The 21,360-nt window shown below is 35.1% G+C and overlaps 1 long non-coding RNA gene across 2 annotated transcripts in view; it reads left to right on the forward strand.

Moving 5' to 3' along the window:
• LOC107974085 (uncharacterized) overlaps positions 1–21,360 on the forward strand; it is a 94,273-nt gene that overhangs the window by 7,317 nt on the left and 65,596 nt on the right. Inside the window, exons 2-4 of one of the 2 annotated variants that reach the window (XR_010156594.1) lie at positions 2,233–2,377; positions 9,106–9,206; positions 10,563–10,613. The exons of the other annotated variant lie outside the window; for it this stretch is intronic. This is a non-coding gene — a long non-coding RNA (uncharacterized LOC107974085). The remainder of the gene's footprint in view (positions 1–2,232; positions 2,378–9,105; positions 9,207–10,562; positions 10,614–21,360) is intronic. 2 annotated transcript variants of the gene reach the window in all.

The following is a 21,360-nucleotide window of genomic DNA, read 5'->3' on the forward strand; positions in this document are numbered from 1 at the left end:
GAAGAGTCACTGTATCTCAAAAGATAAATTGAAAATTTGCTAATTGCCCATATATCTTCTGCTGCGTGACATCTGCAAAGCAGGTAGCTCTGAACTGACTGTTCATGGGTCACTGAGAACTTTTTCCAATCCGCCACTAAGAAAGAATTTAGGAAATTTTTTAAATTGTGAGATATAGTCATCAATTGGTAATCATTTTTCTGAACTAGCCTTTTCAAAGCTGAGGCTCTGGAAAGCCAGAACTCTACTCATAATGTACATTTCTTTGGCATCACTAAGTTTTCTCTTATTATTCACCGCTCTAGGGCTTTCTGGTGATCATACATCCTTTCCCTTATACATAAAAGATTTAAAAATGCTTCAGCATTACCCACTCAAAAACAAAACAATATAATAGATGCTAGCATACTACAGAGTAATTTGGGGTGCTATAGTTAGGGGGTATCTACTCTCTAGACATTTCCATACAGTTACTAGAAACTGGCCAATATTATTCTGGAAAATAATTTAAATTTGTTACTGCATTATGCTCTTCAAACCTTACTTATATAAGTGATAGTATATATAATTTGTTCTGCCCATTTATTAACCTCATATGATATGGAAGACACTGACCTTTTCATTCAACTCTACCCTGATGCAACAGCTTGATTCCTCCCACACCAATGCAAATTCCTGATGAAATAATATCAGGTAACTGTCAGTTGGCTGTTTGTGAAGTCATTTATCACAAACTGATATTTTATTTATTTATTTATTTATTTATTTATTTATTTATTTTGAAACAGAGTCTCACTCTGTCACCCAGGCTAGAGTGCAATGGCGCAATCATGGCTCACAGCAACCTCTGCCTCCTGGATTCAGGTGATTCTCTTGCCTCAGCCTCCCAAGTAGCTGGGATTACAGGTGTGCACCACCACACCTGGCAAATTTTTGTATTTTTAGGAGAGGTGGGTTTTCACCATGTTGGCCAGGCTGGACTTGAACCCCTGACTTCAGATGATCCACTCTTCTCGGCCTTCCAAAGTGCTGGGATTACAAGCATGAGCCACCGCGCCCAGCCAAAAATTGGTACTTTCAAAGCAACATTTGCCTTTCCCATTTTGATTCTCTTTGTAGATGATTTCTACCTCAAACGGAGCAGGAGAAATATCAAGCTGGATATATTATTACTGAATTCCAATAGATTTAAAAATTAAATGGTCTTGTAGATATTAACACAAATAGTCCTACTAATAGCTCTCACTGCAACATGTCAACTCTTCAAAGAACCATATGGTCAACGTCTATAGTGAGTGTGAGTATGTGTTCATTATGGCACATGATTTTTGAGTTATAGAAGCAGAGAAGGTTTTTAACTACTAATGAAAGCCCATATCCACCCAGAAATGGAATTTAATAGAAATTACATCATACCATTACCATTTCTAATGGAAGAGTTGAGATTAAAATAAGTGTACATCGAAAGCAACAAGTCTTTAAAACCATAAGAAACAGTTTTAGCTGGCTAGCTGACTGCTATGCTAAATAAGCTGCAGTGAACCAAATCCTTCAATGCCCCATTAAAAAATTCAAACTCATTTGCCCATTGATTTTGTCCATGTTTTAATTAGCTTCAAGTAACAATCTTCAGAGATGGAATAAGTTCACAGGCAAAATTCAGAATGTTCTGAAAAATATGATCATCTCTTTGATGGTTAATACTGAGTGTCAACTTGATTGGAATGAAGAATGCAAAGTATTAATCCTGGGTGTGTCTGTGAGGATGTTGCCAAAGGAGATTAACATTTGAGTCAGTGGGCCAGGAAAGGCAGACCCACCTTTCATCTGGGTGGGCACCATCTAATCAGCTGCAAGTGTGGCTAGAATATAAAGAAGTCAGAAAAAATGTGGAAAGGCTAGACTGGCTTAGCCTCTCAGTCTGCATCTATCTCCTGTGCTGGGTGCTTCCTGCCCTTGAATATTGAACTTCAAGGACTTCAGTTTTGGGACTTGGACTGGCTTCCTTCCTACTCAGCTTGCAGATAGCCAATTGTGGAACCTTGTGATCATGTGAGTTTAATACTTAAACTTAATAAACTCCCAAACATATATATATACACACACACACACATATGTGTATATATGTATACATATGTGTATGTGTGTGTATATATATGTGTGTGTGTATATGTGTGTGTGTGTGTGTATATATATATATATATTTATATCCCATTGGTTCTGTCCCTCTAGAGAACCCTGACTAATAGTCTCTTAAGACACCAGAACCACCAAAATCTGATTATCTCTGAAGACACTAAGTCATCTGGACAAGAATCTGGCAAAAATATTACATGCCATCAAAGCAAAGATTACTTACACCAAGTAAATATTCAAGGTATGGGAACATCAAGTGAATATTTGAGATTGTTTTTAGTACATTCCCTAGGGATCAAAAACATAATAATCAAAGAATCCTTTAAAGGTGGAGCAGAGACAGGAAACTGAGCTTCAAAAGCCTTTTGAGATTTTGCACGTGCATACCATTCAATTGCCTCCATCCCAGAGATTAAAATAGGTTCTAGTGATGGCAGGCTTATTACCTAAAGAAGAAGCTTATATTTGAATTCAGAGACTAAGTTGGTGCTTTTAACCCTTATGACTACTAATCCATTTGATTTTCTGTTTATGAGCTTGTCACAGAGAGACTCATGAGATTAGGAGCCAGTACTACAATTCTTGAATCTAACTTCTCCCAAAAAGATATGGATAGATATTGCAGAGGATAGAGGATTTATGCAGTATACTCAACTTTGTAATCAATAGGTTAAAGTTGAAATTTAAAACAGTAAAACCCTCTTGAACACCTTCAACATCCATTTACAGACATTTAGCCTAGAAACCTCATTTAATGGAAATATCACCAGAAAAAAACAAAAATCTATCATAGATGGAAGGAATTGTACCAGCTACAGAAATTATTCTGTATGATACTACAGTGGTTACATGAAATTTTACATTTGTGAAAACCTATAGAATATACAATACCAAAAGTGAAGCCTAATGTAAATGAATACATTTGCATGATAATGATGTGTCAATGTGGGTTTATTAATGGTAATAAATGTACCACTGTGGTTTGGGATACCAATGTGCATTTATAATTGAGAAAGCTGTGTGTGTGGTGGGGCAGAGTACGTGTGGAAACTCTGTACTTCTTGCTCAACTTGACTGTGAATGCAAAACTACTCTAAAAAATAAACTTTATTAATTAAACAGACAAATAAATCAAATATAAGCCTGTTTTATCTTAAGCCTCATAGACCAACTGCATCTTGTTTATATGTAATCTCAGAATTATCTCTATCTTTCTGCTTCTATATGGATCTAGCTAAACTGCATAGAAAAAGAATAAAACCAGAAAAATCAAGTCACTGTGAAACATCTCTTACCCTTCTATCAATTACTACATCCACTACCACCAAAGCTCCAAAGCTGCCAAAGCTGTCATTCAGCCAAGATAGTGTGTGTTTCAGTTGAGTAGAAAGTGTCTCAATACTTTTTAAACTTTATGATTATTACATGTCAATTAGAATTCAGAATTGTAAAATAATTTGGACAAAAATATCTGGCCCTTTAATAAAGTGCATTGATGGTGGATATGCAATAACCATTTATTTTAATAATTTTTAGAAAACAGGTAAATTATAATTATTTCATAAACTTGTTGGCCAATACCCCAGACTATTTTTTTAGTAGGCTATTATTATGCATTGAATTATGTGCTCCTCAGAAAGATATGCTGGAGTCTTAATACCCATCACCATAGAATATGACCTTATTTGGAAATATGGGTCTTTAAAAAGTGATTGAGCTAAAATGAAGACATTAACGTGAGCTCTAGTCTAATATGTCTGATGTCTTTGAAAAAGGGGAGGGGGAAATTTGAACACTGATACAGAGATGCATAAGGGAAAGACAATGTTAATAGACATGGGGTGAAGACTGCCATCTAAAAGCCAAAGGGCATGCATTCAACAGTTCCTGCCCTAACAGGCCTCAGAAGGAACCAACCATAGGCACACTTTGACTTACCGCTTTTAGCCTCCAAAATTTTGAGACAATAAATTTTTGTTGTTCAAGCCACTCACTCTTTGGCACTTTGTTATGGAAGTGTTATCCAACTAACATAGCCATAGTTTGTTTTATCTTTGTGCAGATTTTACCTATATTCATCATAGCATAATAATTAAATACTTTTATTAAGGAGTTAGCAAACCAAATGCTACACAGACCCATATATAAAACATTTGACATGTTTAAGTAGGAAGAAACAACTGAATATATATATAAAATTTCTTCCTTTTGTTTCAGAGCTATCACTCACCTATGTTTCTTCCATTACCTCATTGGCTGTTTCTTCTTGTTTTAATATATTTTTTCTACTCCTCTCTCCAACCACTGAGTATTCTGGAGTTCAGCTGATATCTTTCGTTTCTCTGCTTAATAGTTAGAAAGTCTTATTCTTCAATGGGTATATATATATACAACTTATATATTCATTTTCCCTTAGAGAATCTAATGTAATTTTCTTCACATCTCTTTAAGGGGCAGTTCTTATCGTTCCAATTACTTATTTAAAAATCTTGCAGTTATCCTTAACATTCTCTCTCTCTCTCTCTCTCTCTTTTTTCTGACCTCACATCCTTTCTGTCAAAACACCCTTCAGGTTAAACCTTCAAACATATCCCTATTCTTACTTCCACTTACCACCTTCTCTTTTTTTAATGCTGATCCACATAATTGTCATGTTGTGCCAAAAAATTGCAGTGACTTACCATCTGGTTATTCTACTTCTACGATTATTCCTCAGGCATCTTTTCTGTCAAATAACCACAAGAACTCTTATAAAATTTAAGACATATTATGTCCCATTTCTGTTTACAACTATATAATGTCTTTTATTATCAATATATTAAAAAAGTCATAGGTCTTATTAGGACTTATGATGTTCTACACTATCTAAAGCTGCTGTAATTTGCTGATATAATTTTCTACAACCTGCTTTTTCATCTTTCTGGAACATATTTCTCCAGATGTTTATAAGATCTACTTTTTTAGTTCTTTCAGATTTCTAATTGAAGTCACCTAATGAGTGAGACCTTACCTGACCACCCACTATAAAATAGACACCTTCACCCAACAGAAACAAATCAACCTTATTTTCCGACATTTTACTTGTTCTTCAGGGTATACTGCCTATTTACATGTTCCTTGTTTATTTTCATCACTGATATGTAAACTTCATGAAATGGATGTTAGTTTTGTGTTGTTTTTCCTTGATGTAACCCCCGTAATTGGAGTATATTACACTGAAGTCTAATAATAATACAGTTAAAATTATAAAAATGCAATAAGTAATTACTTTGTTTAGTGTATTCATACCTGTTCAGTGATTTGCTTATGCAGTGGCCTAGTGGGAAGCACACAATTATTATTTCTATTCTTTTTAAATGGGGAAATTGATAATCAGAGAATTCACACAAATATAAAGTGGGAGAGCATGGATGCCCTCAGTAAATTTATATGGCTTCTGGGTTCCACTTTTTTTCCAGTAGACTTTTGTTTTGAGTCATCATAATTCCCAATGAAAGCGAACTAGTCTAAACTACTAAAGGAGAACCAAAGTTCTCCACATGAAAATCCGCACTACTGCCGGACATGCCTGTGAGAATCTTTCAGAAACTAGATTCAGAGTTAGGATGTCAATTGATTGCGGAAGAATCACCCCCCTCCACCAAACACACAAAAATACACACAATCAGAAAATGAAATACATCAGGGTTGTTTTGTGCATTTAAGATGTGAGATGGTTTGTTCATACCAACAGTTAACTAAAATATTTGCAATGGTAAATGAAGTATAATTAAGACGGAGAAAATCATAATTATTACCAAATCACTAGATATGTCTCCAAGTACCTATCTCAGGTATTTAAATTCTTCATGATATCAATACATATAACATATTTTCACTGATTTCTCTCTTTTTTACCATTATAATACAATTAATTTTCATAATTCTTATAGCACACCAAGTCTTAGCCACTCATGTGACTCAAAAATACTTCTGATAGGGGAAGGAGGCAGAGAAACTGTAGGCAGACAGGGGTGGGTCCATGGCAAAACCCCACCTTCAAGCTAAAAGCCTCAAACCCGTGGTCCAAAGTGAGTACTTCCATCCCTGTTTATCCATTCTCTCCCTATTGGTTCTTTCTGAATAATGTATTTTTACCAATCAAATGTTGCCTTCTCAAAAACTACCTATGGCTCGCCCTCCACCACCCCTCATTCTGTGCCTATCAAGACCCCAGACTCTTCCAGTAGAAGCGAAGAAGCAGCTGGATGTCAGTGAGAGGCAACTTGACTTTAGAAGAGAAAGGCAGAGAGGCAACTAGCCTTCAGGGGAGAGTGGCCTGCCTTTCCCATTCCCTTTCCCGCTCCACTCTAAACTGAGAGCTCCTTTCATTACTCAGTAAAATTCTCCGCAATCACTGTGGGCGGTGGCTCACATCTGTAATCCCAGCACTTTGGGAGGCCAAGGTGGGTGGACCACGAGGTCTGGCTAACATGGTGAAACCCCGTCTCTACTACAAATACAAAAAATTAGCCGGGCATGGTGACCTGTGCCTGTAATCCCAGCTACTCGTGAGACTGAGGCAGGAGAATCATGAACCCAGGAGGCAGAGATTGCAGTGAGCTGAGATCGTGACACTGCACTGCACTCCAACTTGGGTGACAAGAGCCAGACTCCTTCTCAAAAAAAAAAAAAAATTATCCGCATTCACCATCCCTCAATTCGTCCACGTGATCTCATTATTCTTGGGCACTGGACAAGGGTTCAGGACCCACCAAGTGTCACACTGGTCCTTTGTTCTCGCTGGCAGAAGGCAGCCACCCCACACAATGAGGCCAAGGGCTCACTGAGCTGACAACACACTGTTGTCCACAGCTTAGACACTGGACCTAAGAGAGCATTTTACTTGCCCTCTGGGACCTTGGGGTTGCAGGCATCCCCAACTGGATGCTGCTACAGGGCCTGCATGGAGTTTACTCCTACTGGCAGGAAAGCCGCTGGCCAGGTCCGTCACTTGTTTGTTCACATGCTCTCTCCCTTGAGGGGTTAAGTGTAGTGGGCTGAGTATAGAGGCACCCATCGCTAGTTCAACAAAGAGGTCAAGGAAAAATCCTGCATTATTTCTACATTAAATATCTGTTTAATCATTATATCCTCATCTTCACTATAATTTCTTTGCCTTTATTTCAAACTTGATTTTCTAACTTTAGGTCTAAACTCAATTTTCTAAATCATTTTATTTTCAGCTCTACCCAGAAGGGTGAACCTTTATTGTAGTTAGAAGTTATAGTTTTCAAGTGCTTTAATAAAAGCTTATAATATAACTTAAATAAGTCTATTCATCAAAGTGGGCTGTGCTAGACTAACAACATATTCTGCCTCAATCCAACCATCCTTGGCATATTAAATAATTGCAGGGTGGCTCTCTAACATTAAAAAGACTGATAGAAATGCAATCCTCTTAAATGTTTGGTTTCTATAGTTACCATGGAAATCTCCATCACAACCATGTGCAAGAAAAAAAAGTTTCTTAAAAGGTTTAGATAAGAAATAACACACACCGTTCCTGCCTATTTTTGTTCGTAAGAAGTAACTACAATTGCAAAGATACATCTTATTCTGATATGCTACAAAACCTGATTTGGCTGTGCCCAGAGAGATGTGGGCACCAATTTTTGGTAAACAGCTAAAAAAATCTGCTACCGTAATTTTAAGTAATGTTAAATGTATATTAAGCACAAATAAAACTCCTTGATTTCTACGTTCCAGGTGACAGCAATATAAAAAATGTTGAAGGATTTTTGGTCATTGTTATTCAGGTAGTTATTTCACAGTATATACCTTCTAATATTTTTCTTAAATTTCCCATTTCACAATAGATATAAACCAATTACCTTTTCAATTTCTGCATTAGAAATTTCTTCAAGTCAATTACTATAATAATTTTCAAAGTTTTTTGTCAAAGCCAAAAGGAATCTAAAGAGATGTGATGAGTAACTGTAATGTCACATCCTGAATGGGATCCGTAACAAACACAAAGGCATTAAGTAAAAAATAAAAAAAATCATTAAAAAGTATGAATTTTCATTAATAATAATGTATCAATATTTGTTCATTAATTGTGAGACATTGCCATGCAGAAGTAATACATTAGCAACAGGGGAAATTGGGTATTCATTATAGAAGATAAATTTTATTCATTATATAAGATAATCTGTACTTTATGTATAATTTTTCAGTAAATCTAAAACTATGCTGAAATTAAAATTTGACCAAAAAGGTAAAAAGAAAACCTGTATGGTTTTATATAGAGAAATACTACATAAAATATGTCAATACTCTTAATTATCTTGCAATGTATTCTAAACATAAATTCAATAATTTTATAAATATAAGAGAAAGCTGTTTAATAAGTGCTTTCATTCTATAAACATTATCAATTTAAGGAATTTATTGTAATTCCAGGAAAATTACAAAAATATTTATTTAATTTGTATTCTTTATTTTCTAGATTTAAATGTGTAACTTCAAATTCTGTATTTTTTTGTTTTCTGTTTTCTCTGGAATATCTAATGGGAACTATTTCTGCATTGTGATTTTTTTACACAATATCTTTTTTTCCCTTTAGAAACTGTATTGTAAAAATTGCAATGGTTAACTGGAAGTATTAGTACAGAATCTTATTTTTTTACTATTGGCTTGGAGCTACTCGCTACTCAGGAGGCTAAGGCAGGAAAATGGCTAGAGTGTGAGAGGTCGAGGCTGCTGTGAGTCATATTTGTATCAATGCACTCTAGACTAGATGACAGAATAAGACTCTGTCTCAAAAAAAATCCATTCATATTTGAATTGTTATGATGTTCGTAATTTTCTACGAGTAATATTGTATTTTTAATTTTGTTTAAAAAATCTGCAATTTATAGAATTTAAATTAATCAATGATCTCAAATAAATTTTATCCTACATTTAAATATTGATACTTTAATACAGGAAATTGCCTGCCAGGCGAGGTGTCAGAGCCCCAGCAATGGAAAGCAATTTGCTCGTGGGTAGTAAGAAGAATTTACCCACAGCTGTATAGTTATACAAAGGTATGTTTTATTTAGACATAAAGAACAGTGCAGAAGTGTGCAGTGGGGCACTTCAGCAAGAGAGGACTGTGCACAAAAGGATGGATTTTTCCTTAGGGATATTTATGGACCTTAAAATGGGAGCTTAAGGGTAATTTGGACCATATTAGTCAAGTAGATGATGATAAATGATTACATTTGTAGACATTTCGGTGTCTTGATGTCAGCAAAGGTTGCATAAGAATTTCGACATGCATGCATTCCAGAGATGTACAGAAATTCTAGTTACCTATTAGTATCTCTTAATTAATGTTTAGGAAAGAAGCCTGGTACTAGATGCCAGCTTTAGAGAATAGGAAAGTCTGTTGTAGGAAAGGGGTCCAGATCCAGACTCCAAGAGAAGGTTTTTGGATCTTGTGCAAGAAAGAATTCAGGGTGAGTCCACAGTGCAAAGTAAAAACAAGTTTATTAAGAAAGTAAAGTAGTGAAAGAACAGCTACTCCATAGACAGAGCGGGGCGTTCCTGAGAGAAAGCGGAGGAACACATCCGCCCGAGGAACACATCCGCCCTAGGTACAATGCTTGTATATATGGGGAGATGTGCTTTGTTACAAGGGTTTGTGATAAAGGATTAATTTTATTATTTACTATATTTTTCAATAATCAATATTATTATCTTTAAAGCAATATTAGGAATGTCTTTGTTCTCCAGATATCAGGATATCTGGACACTCCCAAATCTGGGCTTGTTTAGTAAACATTATTAATTTTTTCCCTTAACCATAAACATCCAGAGGCTAGGAGTTCCTGACTTTCTGGGAATGCAGCCCAGCAAGTCCCAGCCTCATTTTCCCAGCCGTCACTCAAGATGGAGTCAGTCTGGTCCGAACGCCTCTGACAATTTCTCAAATAAGGAGTGTTGCCTCTGGGTGCTTGATGGCCACCGGGTGCTTTGCTCTTCTCTTTGATTAAAAAAGGAAATATCAGAAATATACAGAGTGGCATGAATTATTTAAATGACCGTTAAAAACACTCTAGTAACAGAGGAAATCTAGAAGGGTTAATAAATTACCTTGCTCAGAACCCATTTATCCAGTAACCAACAAATTATTTTCATCGACTTTCTTAATAAGAAAAAGGCTATCAAAAGATTGAAAACAGTATCTAAATGTCAAGTTCTCTCACACAGTTTTTTCTTAATCTCTTACTGTGACAACCTCCTACATTGTTGAATTGTCTTCAGAAAAGAAAGGAAGAAAACCTTCATCAAAGTGGTTCACAATAATTAGAATTTGTTTTCATTTCAATAGAATAGAAAGCTTACTATACTATTCCCAGATACTATTTTTCATAATATCTTTGTTTTTTCTTTCGTAGGAACAACTTTGTGTCCTTCCATCACTGCATATTTGCCAATAAGACAAAAAGGTTACTTTTACATCTCATGAAAGATATTTCTTGCACCTAATTGTTAAAAAACTTCTTTGCAAAGATAATATTTTCTTTTTTTATATAGAATTGGGTTAAATTTATATTCTTGTACAAGCTAATATATTATGATTCAATTTTCTTTGGCTGCTCAGAAAGTAATATTTTGTTAATTATTAAATCACTATGATTTTATGGCACAAATATATTTTCATTTTGGTTAATTGCTTTTTATTCTTATAGACTTTAACGCTTTGTAAGTTTTACCACTGTCGATTTGATACCTGGAATTGTGCATGCCACATAATAGGTGCTCAATAAATATTTGTTGTATTTATATAGTATGTAGAAAAATGAAATATTTTATTCACTTTGCATTAGAATTCATTTTTTATTTTAATCTCCTAGGTAATTTGCATGAGGGAGGTAGTGGAGGGGTACCTAGATGAGAAAAAATTGCAAGTATGAGGCATTCTTGAATAACAGTCGAATTGGTATTCAAATGCTATGCTTAGTCAACTGCAGGGCATTTGCTTTGAAGAAAGGGTAAGTTAAACTAAAACGCTGTGGTTAATTGAAAGAGGTCCATATCCTTTTAGGAGGAAAAGAAGAGGGGAAAAACAAGACAGAAAGCTGGCAAAACCTGAAGCTTTGAACAAGAGATTATAAAAAGCTTCTGTGTTGTCTGTGATGTGACTTTTCTTCCCCATCTCTCTTATAATCTTTATTAGAGGATCTGATGATGTCTTAAAAACTGAATCTGGCTTTAAAGTGAATACAGAGTAAGAATATTAGCTCAAGGAGAAAAAGAAATGGTTAATTATATTTGTTTTCATAATTTAATAACTAATAAGTTAGATTGCTAATAAGATTGAACATCCTTTAAAAATATAATGAGTTTAAATAATATATAATTTCAGTAAACCAATAATAATGACATGGGCTCTAATTAAGAAAAGGGCACAGCAGTAACCAAAGAATTACCATCATGGATTAACTCATTCTCCTTTCATTCCATATTGACATCGTAGAGACTGTCTGCTACAAAGATTCTAGTGATTTTGCTTATAAGCCCTAACAGATAAAGATATATTAACAGATGATAAAAATCATGATGCCTCACAAATAATCGAACAAGTAATATCCATTCTATATATGCCAGATACCATAGGAATGTAAGGGCATTACTGGAAACTTTATGATCAGAGAAAGGCAGCTTTATCTTATACTTCGCATAAATACAATACATACTCAAAATTGTCACTTCATATGGCTTATATACCACAAATATCCTAATATATTTAAAACTAAATTTTAAAGTTTGAGTGCTATTGGAAGGGTCTTTCCAGAAGTGTTATAGATTTTTATTGAAACATATGCATTTATATTTAATTGAAAACTATATACGATAGTTTAAAACTATATATGATAGTTTAAAACTAAATCTTATGTTTAGTTTAATGATCAAAGTTTTAATTTCTTTCAAATTTGCTACTTTTTTCATATTCATTGCCATTCATCATTTTGCTATTTAACATTTTTGAGCTTGTTCTTTTTATTTTCTGCTCTTTCAAAATAAAACTTTTTTTTTGTAGCTTATTGTTTTTAGTAGGTATGCAGTAATTTTCCATGGCGCTTACTTCTCTTCATAAGCTAAAGAAGTGTAAGCAACTTGGCATTTCCTTCATAGCAAAATTAAAAGTAGAATGATAAAAAACACATCATTCTTAGTTCATTTTGTTTTCTCCTTGATGTATATAAACAAATATTCAGTATAAAATAAGAACTCAGCCAACAAGCCAGAAAGAGATGATTTGAGAAGTTATTTAGGGAAAAAAAAAGCTGTAAATTGTGTGTTGGAAAGGTGTGTTACACAGTTTTGGATGAATAAACTTTCCCATGTCACAGATTAGCTTCAGTAGAAATTGCATCCTCTGATTAGAAATATTTTTACTTCTGCAAAGAGTTAATTGACTTGATCAGAATGAAGAATAAACCTAATTACTGATAGTAAACCCAGGATCAATATCAGAATTGAGTATCAGCATACATACTGAATTTGATTTGAGTTATTTGAATTTCTCCTTGTACCTTTTTTCCCTTTATCTACCTTCTTTTATATTAAATACAGAAGCACAACAATCTCATTCTCCCCTCTCCAAAATGAACTACATATATGTGTTATAAATAACAAAATGTAAACACCTCCAAAGAATAATGTCAAACTAATATGTTGATCAAATAATGTGATTTCTCTTCTGATTACACAGATGATTTATTTAATAAGACAAATTATGATTTCAAACAAATGAATTAAAGGCATGTCCACTTTTATTTGCAGTCTAGATTAAAATGCAAAACTATATGCTTTGCATTATATAAAAATAGTCATTTTATGAAAATACATTTAAAGATATTTAATATCTATTTAATTCTATCTTAGAGATAAAACTTTATTATCAATGTGTGTGCTTCTCCCTCTAGGGTAATAAAGGGATAATAATTAATTCAATAAGCAATATTTACAAAGTATGTATTATGTAACAGTGCCTAAGCCATGAATCTGGTACTAGGCAAAGACTATGACAAAGTTTTCAAAGAGGAATAGTAAGAAATGAAAGTAAATTTGAAGAAACTTTAAAACTAAAATACAGAAAAAATATACATCAAATATTCTTCAATGAGGAGAAGGAGAATTCAAAACTAATGTTAGCTTGAAGGAACTGACCTATATTATTAGCATCGAATAATCAATATTTTTACAGGGCAAAATGTGGGAAAGGTCTTTTTAGGTAGAAAGAGATTTAAGAGTAAATTTGCAAAACTATGAAATATAAGGGTATATTATGAATGCTGTAAGAAATTAACAGTTGTTACTGACTTTTAGGGTTCTCAGAAGTCTCTTTGCTGACTGGTGATTTTTTGCTCATGCTCTATATTTTGGAATGCTGAAGGGTTGGTCTTGGAAAACCCTCTTGTAGCTTCTAAATATTTTTCCCTTTGGATCTCTCCTAATGTGTCTTGTACCATGAATTTAAATGTCATCTCTATATTAAGTTCAAATCTATAGCTTCACTTCATCCATCAACGCATAATCCTGTGAGGCCAATTGGTATTCCATTAGTTGTCTAAAAAGAATCTAAAACAGAATATACCTGAAATAAATTTTCTACTTCTTCCCCTGATTTCCAAGCCTCAGTTGATGACACTTCTATCTATCTAGTTGCTCAGTCAGTCTATGAAGCATTCTTGATTTTATTTTTTTATCATACATGTCTGCAATGATTAATTTTTTATGTCATCTTGACTAGGCTATGGGAGCCCACATTAAACATTATTTCTGAGTATGTATTTGAGTGTGTTTCCAGATAAAGTTAGGATTTGACTCAGTGCACTTAATAAAGTAGATTTCCCTCCTCAATGTGGGTGTGCATCACCCAATTTTTGATGGCCTTAGTAGAACAAAAGGCAAAGGAAGGAGGTATTGGTCTCTATTTTTCTGACTTACTATTTGAGCTGGAACAATGCATCCTATGTTCCTCTGTGATAGGCTTCCTGCTTCTCATGCCAAGTCTGGCTTTTCTGGGCCCCCAGCTTGCATACAGAAGGTGAAACAACTTCAAATTATTTTCTCTATATGTTCCCTGTGGATTCTGTTTCTCTGGAGAACCATGACTAATATCATGTCCAAGTAATCAAGTGATTTTCTATTTCGTAATGCCTGAGTTATGTCCTGTCATTCTATTACTTTTAAAATCTTGGCGCAAACAACTTTGATATCTCACAAGGACTATCAACTTCTTATCTATCTTCCTACTTCCAGTCTTGCCACTCTACAAGCCATTCTCTTCACGTTAGCCAGAGTGAAAATTTTAAACAGGAAAAATATTTTCTCTTCCCTCTTAATTCTTAGTAAATTGTGACTTCTCACATTTTTCTTTAAGATGCCTAAAGAATTTTTATACTTTTTAAAAGAAATGTGTCTTTTCAACAAATCTGGTTGAGGGGTTAATTTTTTTTCTTTCATCTTCCTGCTCTCAATTTTATTATTGTACTCTATTTCTTATCATTATTTCTTTTCTTCTATTTGCTTTACGTTTAAAATGCATCCTTTCTCTATTTTCTTAAGGTACAAGCTTTTATTGATCTTACAATTTTTTTCTAATATATCCATTTATCAATATTCATTTCCTACTACATATCATTTTCACTATATTGTGCAGATTTTGATAAGTTTCATTTTTATTTTATTTACTCCAAAATACTGTTTTTTCCAGTTTCTATTGAGACATTTTCAGACTCATTTGTTTTTGAAAAATACTTTACTCCCCAAATATTTGGAATTTTACACTTATCCATCTTTTATTAATTTGTACCTTAATTTTAATTTGGTCAGATTATACTTTGTAAGATTTACATAATTTTGAATTTATGTCTTAAGACACAGAATGTGGTCTATCTTGGTGAATGTTCCATTTAACGTTGAGATTGTATAGTCTGTCTTTGTTGAATGGAGTAGTCTAGAAATGTAAACTAAACTCAGCTGCTAAATAGTACTGTTCAGGTCAACTACGTTGTTACTGATACTCTGCTTGCTTGCCCCTTTAGTTATTGAAAAAGTCTGCTGAAGTTTTCAACTGTAAAGTGAATTCATTTATTTTCTCTTACAGTTCTACCAGTTCAATATTCATGCACTGTTGCTTGGTTCATACACGTTTACGATCATTTTATCTTACAGGTAACTGACTGCTTTACTATTGTTTGATGCATCTCTTTATCCCTGATACGTTTCCTAGTTCTAAGCCTGCTGCATTTGAAATTACTATGACTACTCCAGATTTCTTGTATTATTGGTAGTATATCCTTCTCCTTTCCATTATGTTAATTTCTCTAAATCTTTATACTTAACGTGTATTTCTTGTAGAAAACAAAGAGTTGGGTCTTTTTATATATATAGTTTGGCAATCTCTGTTTTATATAATTGTGTAATTTGTCTATTTACATTTAAAATGTTTATAGACATAGTTGGATTAATATCTACCATGTTTTCTCTTTGTTGTATTTTTTCCTTTGTTTATTGATTTTCTGCCTCTTTTCTGTTTTAGTGATTGCCCTAGAGTTTACAATACACATTTATAATTATTCCAGGTCTATCTTTAAATATCCCTATGGCACTTCAAATATAGTGCCAATGCCTTATAACCAAAGGTTCCTAATTTCTCTCTCCTTATCCATATTCTATAATCAGCTCTGTACATTGGTATTATAATTAGTTTTTTAAACTTTTATTTTAGATTAAAGATAAGAAATATAAATGATCCTATCTTCAATTATACCCTTACTGTTCTTTTCTAAGTAGATTTGTGTTTCTGACCTGTATTATTTTTTTTCTCCCTGAAGAACATCTTTTAGTATTTCCTGAAGGGCAGTTCTACAGTAAATGAATTCAGTTGGTTTTTGTTTGAGGAAGTCTTGTTTATCTTTAAGTTTTGAAGGAAAATTTATCTCTCTATAAAATTTTAGATGATAATTTTGATTCCTCTTACCCTTAAATTATTTCACTTTTCTTTCTTCTAATTGGAATTATTTCAGATGATAAGACTGCTGTAATTTCTAACATTCTTATATGTAAAGAGCCCTACTGATATAGCTCGGCCGTGTCGCCACCCAAATCTCATCTTGACTTGTAACTCCCACCATTCCCATGTGTTGTGGGAGGGACCCAGTGGAGGGAGATTGAATTACGGCAACAGGTTTTTCCTGCGCTGTTCTTGTGATAGTGAATGAGTCTCATAAGATCTGATGGTTTTTATAACAGGAATTTCCCTGCACATGCTTTTTTTTTTCCTTGCTGCCATCCATGTAAGATGTGATGCTGTCCTCCTTGCCTTCCGCCATAATTGTGAGGTCTCCCCAGCCATGTAGAACTGTAAGTCCAATAAACCTCTTTCTTTTGTAAATTGCCCAGTCTTGAGTATGTCTTTATCAGCAGCATGAAAATGGACTAATATACCTAATTAAACTTAGTTCCTTTCATTTTTCCCTTTCTCTTTAGTTTTCTGTAGTTTTGGTATGACATGACTAAGGGAGATTTTAAGCTATTGATCGCGCTTGGTATTCCCTGAGCTGCTAACTCTGGTTTGTTGTCTATCATTGGTATTGAAAATTTCTAATTTGTTATTGTTTAAAATACATTTTTATACTCTGTTCTCTCTTCTACTGATATTTCAATTATGCATATTTTTCACATTTTGAAATTGTTCTTAAGTTCTTGGAGTATTGGTGTTCTGTTTTTATCGTTTGTTTTTCTTTTTGCACTTCAGTTTGGGAAATTTTTATTGACCAATCTTCAAGCTCACTGTTTTGTTTTGGTTTTTTTCCCTCAGCTTTGTCATTATGAGCCCAATAAAGACATTCTGTCTTTCTGTTAAAGTGATTTGTTTTTGATTTCTAACATTTCCTTTTGTTCATTTCTTAGCATTTCCATCTGTTTGCTCACATTACACATCTGTTTTTTAAAGTTCTTTTACTTTTTCATTACCCCCATCATATTTATCATGAGTATTTTAATTTCTTTGTCTGCAAATTCTGATATCAATGTCATATCTAAATCCGGTTTTGATGCTTGCTTTGTCTCTTTAAACTGTGTTTTGTTTTTCTTGCCTTTTAGCATGCCTTATAATTCTTTGTGTAAACCCAGAAATTAGGTATTAGATATTAAACACTGAATTATAAAGGCCTTAGTGTGTGTGTGTGTGTGTGTGTGTGTGTGTGTGTGTGTGTCTTGTCAAACTGGCTAGGAGATAAATTGTAATTTATATCTAATTAGACAATGTGTTAGTTATAGTTGTAGGTGTCAGAGTCTTCAAATTCCCATAGTATCTGTATTAGTCCATTCTCACATTGCGAGAAAGAACTACATGAGACAGAGTAATTTATGAAAAGGGGTTTAATTAACTCACAGTTCCACAAGCTGTATAGGCAGCATGTGTGAAAGGCCTCAGGAAATTTACAATCACGGCAGAAGACAAAGGGGAAGCTAGCACCTCTTACCATGACAGAGCAGGAGAGGTTCAGAGAGACACTGAAGGGGGAAGTGCTACACACTTTTAAACAACCAGATCTCATGAGAACTCTTTCATGAGACAGCACTAGAGCAATGGTCCTAAACCAATAGAATCCACTCCCATGTTCCAGTCAGCTTCCACTAGGCCCCACCTCCAAACTTGGGGGATTACAGCTCAATATGAAAATTGAGTGAGGACACAGAACCAAACCATATCATTCTACCCTGGCCACTTCCAAATTTCAGGTCCTTCTCACATTTCACAACACATTAATACCTTCCCAAGAGTTTCACTAAGTCCTAACTCATTTCAGCATTAACTCAAAAGTCCAAGTCTGAAGTATTATCTGAGACAAGGCAAGTCCCTTCTGCCTAAGAGCCTGTAAAAGAAAAAAAAAAAAAAGTTATTTACTTCCAAGATAAAATGGGGGTACTGACATAGGGTAAATGTTCCTATTCCAAAAGAGAAAAGTTGGCCAAAACAAAGTGGATACAGGTCCCAGGCAAGTTGGCAAGTCTAAAATTCAGCAGGGCAGACATTACATCTTAGAACTTCAAAATAATCTTTCAGTCTGTGTCTGACATCCAGACCACACTGATGCAAGGTGTGGGCTCCCAAGGCCTTGTGAAGCTCCACCCTGTGGCTCTGCAGGGTACAGCCTGCTCAGCTGCTTTCACAAGCTCTTGTTGAGTAAAACAGCCTATGGTTTTTCCAGGTGCATGGTGCAAACTGTCAGTGGATCTACCATTCTGGGATCTGGAGAATGGGTAGCCCTCTTCTCACAGCTCCACTAGGCAGTGCCCCTGTAAGGACTCTGTTTGGGGGCTCCAACCCCATGTTTCCCCTCCTCACTGCCCTTGTAGAGGTTCTCCATGAGGGCTCCACCCCTGCAACAGACTTCTGCCTGGGCATCCAGGTGTTTCCATATGTCCTCTGAAATCTACGCAGAGGAGCAAAGCCTCAACTCTTCTCTTCTGTGCATCAACAGGCCCAATATTGACAGGCTTGGGGCTTGCACTCTGTAGAGCAACAGCCCCAGCTGTACCTTGGCTCCTTTCAGCTATGGCTAAAGCTGGAGTGGATTGGACACAGGGTGCCATGTCCTGAGGCTGCAAAGAGCAGCAGGGCCCTGGGCATGGCCTACAAAACTATTTTTTCCTCCTAGGACCCCAGGTCTGTGATGGAGTGGCTGCTGCAAAGGTCTCTGAAATGCCTTCAGGGCACTTTTCCCATTCTCTTTGCTATTAACCTTCTGCTCTTTTTTACTTATGCAAATCTCTGCAATCAGCTTGAATTTCTCTCTTGAAAATGGGTTTTTCTTTTACATGATATGGTGAGGCTGCAAATTTTCCAAACATTTATGCTCTGCTTCCTTTTTAAATGTAAGTTCCAGTTTCAGATAATTTCTTTGTTGATGCAAATGAGCATAGGCTTTTAGAAGCAGCTAAGTCACATCTTGAACACTGTTGCTTAAGATTTCTTGCACCAGATACCTTAAATCATCTCTCTCAAGTTCAGAGTTCCACTGATCTCTAGCACAGGGGCATAATGCCACCAATCTCTTTGATAAAGCATAGTAAGAGTGACCTTCACCTCAGATCCCAATAAGTTCCTCATCTCCATCTGAGACCACCTCAGCCTGGGCTTCATTGTCCAAATTACATAAGCATTCTGGTCACAACCATTCAACAAGTCTCTAGGAAGTTCTAAAGGTTCCTTTATCTTTATGTTTTCTTCTGAGCCCTCCAAACTGTTCTAACCTCTGCCCGTTACCCATTTCCAAAGCTGCTTCTGTAATTTGAGGTTACTTTATACAATGCCGTACTTCTTTGGTACCAATTTTCTGTTTAGTCCATTTTCACCCTGCTATAAAGAACTACCTGATACTGGGTAATTTATGAAGAAAACAAGTTTAATTGACTCACAGTTCCACATAGTATAACTGGAAACATGTCTGGGAGTCCTCAGGAAACTTGCAATTACAGTGGAAGGCAAAGAGGAAGTAAGCACATCTTACTGAGAGAGAGAGAGAGAGAGAGAGAAAGGTGAAGTGGTACACACTTTGAAACAACTAGATCTCATAAGAACTCTATCATGAAACAGCACTAAGGGGATGGTGCTAAAGCATTAGAAACCACCCCCATGATCAAATCACCTCCCAGCAGGCCTCACTTCCAACACTGGGTGATTACAATTCAACATGAGATTTGGGTGGGGACACAGAGCCAAACCCTATCAGTCTCCTTATTTTTATCTCTCTTGTTGACACTAGGATTCTCAAAGTACTCTTTAGAGAATATATATTTGGAAGGTCTTTCTCTTGTTATGCATTTCCTGTGCAAGAACCCTCTTGGTGGGGAGATAAAGGTGTGGGGGATGGAAAGCATTCTGTAATCTTGCAATTAAATCTGTCTTTGAGTGAGCCTGTATCCCTGGGCTATGACCTTCAAAAGTGTTTCTTACTTTTCCATTACCTTAGGTGAGTCAGGAAAGCTAGAGAGGGCTAGAGTAGGAGAGATGCCCATCCCTGAGGTAGAATAAAGCTCTGCCTAAGTCTCTCCCACTACTAGACTAGGCCTTTTTATGGAGAATACTCCGAGTGTATTTTACAAACGGTTACCCATCCCTTCCATTTATCAGAGCCACAAGAATATCTCTCTCGCTCTTCACTACTAGAACCTAGTAAGGGTCCTGGAAATAAAACCAAAAATAAAAAGCAAAGTTTGTGGGTCCACTAAATTCACATGTCTGGGGAGTTTCTAAGTTTCTCTCTAGTCTATACTCAGCCTCTAGTTAATTTGTCAAAATTTCCAGTTGAATGTTCCTACCAGTTTAGGGTTCTAGTAGCTTCTGCTCCAAGTAAGCAGATCTCAGATGTGATTCTCTAGGTTCTCCTAACTCTCCAAATTTTGAGGTAGAGCTTTGCCCTACAACCTCACTTCTCTGATCAGTCTAAGTAAGGATTGATTATCAGTTTGTTCAGCTTTTACTTGTTGTGAGGATAAAAGTAACAACTTCCAACTTATTACGTGCCTGAGCTGACACATGAACTGTAGAATCTTTGTTGTTTTAATTTTCATATTTAGATCTGTAATCCACCTGGATTTCTTTACTGTTTATGACACAACATATAATCAAGTTTATGTTTACGTAAATACATCCCATTGACCTATTAATATTCTTCATCACCATACAGGGTTTCTTTTGTCATAAATCAGAATTACTACATCTGTGCAAGTGTGTATTTTGCTTCTGTTCCAATGGTCTAACCAGCATCCTGTTGTTTTAATTGATGTAGCTGTAAAAGTCTTTATGTGTGGGAATAGTCTTTCAGCTTGGTTCTTTCTCATCATTTTGGGTACACTGGTCATTTATATATTCAAATAAATATCACAATCCCCATGTCAATGATGGAATTGTGGTGCTAATTTTGTGGACACTTTAGAGTAATTTAACTGTCAATTCAATAAATCTTTAAAACATCATCTATTATTCTATCAGAGAGTCTACTTCAGCATGATGAGGAACTTGCTACCACTGCTAATTCGGTGATCATAAGTCAATAGCTGCAGTTCATTTTTTGTAAAATAAGATTTTTTTTCAGAAGCAATGCTATAAAGAATCTTGTCAGTGAGTAAGAAATGCTACAAGTCTACAGTTTGTACATATGGCTGAAATAT

Source organism: Pan troglodytes, chromosome 3 (assembly GCF_028858775.2).
Source record: "Pan troglodytes isolate AG18354 chromosome 3, NHGRI_mPanTro3-v2.0_pri, whole genome shotgun sequence".
NCBI lineage: Eukaryota > Metazoa > Chordata > Mammalia > Primates > Hominidae > Pan > Pan troglodytes.